This window comes from Balaenoptera ricei, chromosome 3 (genome assembly GCF_028023285.1).
Source record: "Balaenoptera ricei isolate mBalRic1 chromosome 3, mBalRic1.hap2, whole genome shotgun sequence".
NCBI lineage: Eukaryota > Metazoa > Chordata > Mammalia > Artiodactyla > Balaenopteridae > Balaenoptera > Balaenoptera ricei.
In genome coordinates, this window is record NC_082641.1 from 162901175 (window position 1) to 162906127 (window position 4953).

The following is a 4953-nucleotide window of genomic DNA, read 5'->3' on the forward strand; positions in this document are numbered from 1 at the left end:
GATGCGTGGGCTCAGTAGTTGTGGCGCACCGGCTTAGTTGCTCCACGGCATGTGGGATATTCCTGGACCGGGGCTCGATTCTGTGTCCCCTGCGTTGGCAGGCAGATTCTTAACCACTGTGCCACCAAGGAAGTCCCTGGATAGACATGTCTTAAAAGAAGATATACAAATGGCCAATAAACACAAGAAAATGTGCTCAACATCACTAGTTGTTAGGGAAATGCACACTGACTGCTAATGGGTACAATGTTTCTCTTCAAATGATGAAAATGCTCTGGAATTAGATAGTGGTGATGGCTGCACAACTTTGTGAGTATATTAGAAACCACTGGGGAATTCCCTGGCAGTCCAGTGGTTAGGACTCTGTCCATGAAAAAATTTGTACACAAATGTTCATAGCAACATTGTTCATAGTAGCCCCAAAGTGAAACCATCACTGATAAACAAAACATCAACTGATAAATGAAATGTGGTATATCCATAGAATGGAGTATTATTCAGCCATAAAAAGGAATGCAATACTGCTACATGCCACAACATGGATGAGTCTGGAAAACATCATGCTCAGTGAAAGAAACCAGACATAAAAGACCGCATACTGTATGATTCCATGTATATGACATAGCCAAAACAGGCAGATCTGTAGAGACAGAGAGTAGATGAGTGGTTGTCAGGGCCTGGGGGGAGGGAGAGAATGGGGAATGACTGACTGCTAATGGGTACAAGGTTTCTCTTTAAGTGATGAAAATGCTCTGGAATTAGATAGTGGTGATGGCTGCACAACTTTGTGAGTATATTAGAAACCACTGGGGAATTCCCTGGTGGTCCAGTGGTTAGGACTCTGCCCTCTCACTGCTAAGGGCCTGGGGTTCGCTCCCTGGTCTGGGAACTAAGATCCCACCAGTGTAAAGTGTGGCCAAAAAAAACCACTTTTTTTAATTAATTAAAAAAAAAGAAAGAAACCACTGGATTGTACATTTAATTTTACTTTTTAAATTTTATTTTTTGGCTGCACCACATGGCTTGTGGGATCTTAGTTCCCCGACCAGGGATTGAACCCCGGCCCCCTGCGGTGGAAGCTCAGAGTCCTAACCACTGAATCGCCAGGGAATTCCCGGATTGTACACTTTAGAAGGGCGAAGTTCATGGTATGTGAATTATATCTCAATAAAAAGAAAATAAAGAAATAAGTAGGGAAAAATCAGATAATTTCAGAGAATGGTAATTGCTATAAGTTACCTCAACAGGAAGATGTAATAGAGTGACCTTGGGTCAATCAGGGGGTCCTCAAGGTGAGGGAGAAGCCAGGTGAGCCTGTCTGAAGAGGCACTCTTGAACTGATAGATGGAAAGAGCCCTGGCAGAGCTGGGAGCGGAATCTTCCAGACACAGGAACACAGGCCCTGAGGTGGAATGGTTTACACAAGACCAAGTCCCTTCTGCCTTTAAAAAAAGCCCTCCCTCCTAGCCCCTCTCCAACAGTTGCTGCCTCCTGTTCTACACAGATACGTGTTTTCCAGTCATGGTTTTTGCCTAAGGTCTTCACCTGATGTGAAATCTTTCCAGATTGTTCCGAGCATAGTTGGAGTTAAGGGTACAAATTCCCAGACCTTTAACTTTCATCTGAACTCCTTGCTCTGCCTGAGAAAACACCTCTCTCTAGTTCTTTCAGATGGCTTCCCACTCATGAGAGAAAAGCCACATCTCACCCAGATGAATCTCCCTGAATGGGCACCTCTGGAGAGGAAGGTGCTGGAGAGCCCTCAGAGCTTCCCAAGGACTTACTTCACCCAGTAAACTCAGGGCAAGGCTTTGGCCTTGTCTGTCAGTCCTACAATTAGAACCCAGCAGGGGGATGGTTGTCATGGGGATGCATATTAACATGCTGGTTTTAATTGAGAAGTGGAGTCAAATCTTTTCCGATTGAAAGTCAGTCTGAGTGCTGCTTCAGCAACACATATACTAAAATTGGAACACTACAGAGAAGATTAGCATGGCCTTTGTGCAAGGATGATATGCAAATTCATAAAGCATTCCATATTCTTATATTAAAAAAAAAGTCAGTCAGTTGGCTGAGGGATTTGATGATGGGGCCTGGTTTTGGCATTTCAGACACATGAGAGACGTTTTCTATAAATTGATAGAGTTGAATCTACAGCCCCAAGGTTTTGATTAAGATGTATTTAAAGCACACATATAGTACACCAAAAATTATATTATTTGTAATATATGACTTAAAATTAGATACCGACTTTCAAAGATGAGTGGGTATATACATATTCTCTTGAAATTCTTTTCTTATAAATTTATTTACTTATTTATTTTTGGCTGCGTTGGGTCTCTGTTGCTGCGCGCAGGCTTTCTCTAGTTGCAGCGAGCGGGGGCTACTCTTTGTTGCGGTGCGTGGGCTTCCTGTTGTGGTGTCTTCTCTTGTCGTGGAGCACGGGCTCTAGGCACGCGGGCTTCAGTAGTTGTGGCACGTGGGCTCAGTAGTTGTGGCGCATGGGCTTAGTTGCTCCGTGGCATGTGGGATCTTCCCCGACCAGGGCTTGAACCCGTGTCCCCTGCATTGGCAGGCAGATTCTTAACCATTGTGCCACCAGGGAAGCCCCTCTTGAAATTCTTTAAAGGGGTACTTGATTAAAAAATTTGGAAGACTGGGCAGTCCAGTGGTTAAGACTCTGCACTTCCACTGCAGGGGGCCCAGGTTCGATCCCTGGTTGGGGAACTAAGATCCCTCATGCTGCTCCGCATGGCCAAAAAAAAAAAAAAATTGGAAGACCATCCACTTTACTAAACCCTTACCCCAGAGTCTCGTCCCTGCCTTTATATTACCTGACCTCCTTTTAGTGTTTATTGAATGACTGCTGGGTATAAACTCTGAGCCACCCCATCACTTGCCAGAGCAGGACCTTTTATAAGCCACTGCTTCTTTCTCAGCCTCTGTTTTCATCTGTAAAATAGGATAATATCCTCTTTTTTTTTTTTTTTTTTTTTTAAGAAATTCACATTCTTTTATTTATTTATTTATGACCGTGTTGAGTCTTCGTTTCTGTGCGAGGGCTTTCTCTAGTTGCGGCAAGTGGGGACCACTCTTCATCGCGGTGCGCGGGCCTCTCACCATCGCAGCCTCTCTTGTTGCGGAGCACAGGCTCCAGACGCGCAGGCTCAGTAATTGTGGCTCACGGGCCCAGTTGCTCCGTGGCATGTGGGATCTTCCCAGACCAGGGCTCGAACCCGTGTCCCCTGCATTGGCAGGCAGATTCTCAACCACTGCGCCACCAGGGAAGCCCAATATCCTCTTTTTGCAGGGAGAAGATGGGTGGTTGGGTGTAAAATGGTAACCCTTAGGCAGGCAGAAGGTAGAGCCACTCTCCCGGCCACAGGCTGCAGACCTCCCCCTTCCTCTGACTGCATCCCCCCAGAGCCCAGCATTCTTCAACTTCCCCTTCTTCCCCTGGGAATCAGTACGTTCAGAAGTGGTCCCCTGGAGGCTAAGGGTACATCTGAAAAATCAAGTGCCCAGAGAAGGAGAGGTTTGGGGTGGGGGAGGGAGACTGACGTGTTGGGCTGGGAAGCCTGGTCGCATCTGAAGGAGGTGTCTTGTGAGCAGCTGCTCTGTGCAGGCCCTGTCTACATTCACATATTTAATCTGCACAACCACCCCATTTGTGAGGCTCAGGGAGAGGAAAGGACTTGCTGGTAAGTGGCCCCAGCTGCAATTTGAACTGACATCTATCTAAGTCCAGATCCTATAGGCTCTCTTACACTTTCTGAAAGTGTTGTCTGGCACAGAGACTTGTGTGTTCCCCAAACATCCCTGAATCCTTTTAGGGATGGTTTTGCACAATCATTTAGTCCACAATTTGAGCTATAATTCTTCTGTCTTTTGGAGACACAGACTTAGAGAAGAGGGGAGGGGATAGATGAAGCATTAGGAAATGTTTCCCAGCACTTACTCCGATCCTCACAGTCCTGGGCTTGGTCACTGGAGGTCAGAGAAGCATATGCGCTCTGTCTTGTATAAGGGGCTCACCAACTGGCTGGGACCAGAAATGTAAAGCCAATAGTTACTGCAGGGGCTCATTCAGGGAAAAATGACTGCCTGTAAGGGTGGAATCAGTGGAGACTGCCAGGAGGAGGAATCTTCTAAACTGGGCTCTGAAGGATGAGTAGGAGTTTGCATGACAGGGGAAAAAGCAGAGGGACCAGCATGAGTGCAGGCTGGATGGGATGTGGCCTGTCCTGGCACAGTGAGTATACTGGGCAGCCGGGGAAGTGATGAGGGCAGGAGGGCAGGGATTAGTGGGCACTACACACAGGGCTTTCAGAAAAGAATGTTTGAGAGACAGAACAGTTGAAGGTGAAAATTTGAGTCCCTGGGGTGGGGGCTAGGGCTGGGGCTACAGGGTCAGGTTAGCTGACAGAAACCTGGCATTTTGGGTAGGAAGGAAACTACTGGAGGGCTGCATGGCTTCAAATGTGGCCTAATCTTCCTCGATCTTAAGTTCCTGATCCAGTTCTGGGGAAACCACTTGGTGAGAGAGAAAGAAAACAATTCTTGGACCCATCACAGGGATGGTTGTGGTGTTCACCAGCAGCGTCTGGGACTAATCACCAAAGGCCTCCAAACCTGGCTGTTTCATCAGAAAGCAGATGCTGCTCCTGTCCAGTGGGGATGAAGAGCTTGCACTGGGAGTTGGGGTTGGGAGTCTGACTTTGAATAGGTCACGCTTCCTACCTGGAATATGGGGGTAACAAGAGTGCTCATCTCAGGATTAAATGAGAGAGTGTCTTACAGAGTAGCTGGCACAGAAGAGAAGCCACACTGCTATTGTAACCTAACAGTCCTAGCATATCCCAAGGCAAGGCCCTTGTGTTTCTAGAGGAGGTATCAATCTCTTCTGGACACTGCTGGCAGAGTGAGCTTTCAACTGCACAAATGAGATTCTTA

The 4953-nt window shown here is 46.9% G+C and overlaps 1 non-coding gene across 1 annotated transcript; it reads left to right on the plus strand.

The window, feature by feature from the left end:
- Positions 1–1938: 1938 nt before the first annotated feature.
- LOC132364163 (U6 spliceosomal RNA) lies at positions 1939–2044 on the plus strand. The gene has a single exon (XR_009502720.1). It is a non-coding gene; the product is annotated as a U6 spliceosomal RNA (small nuclear RNA).
- Positions 2045–4953: the final 2909 nt, after the last annotated feature.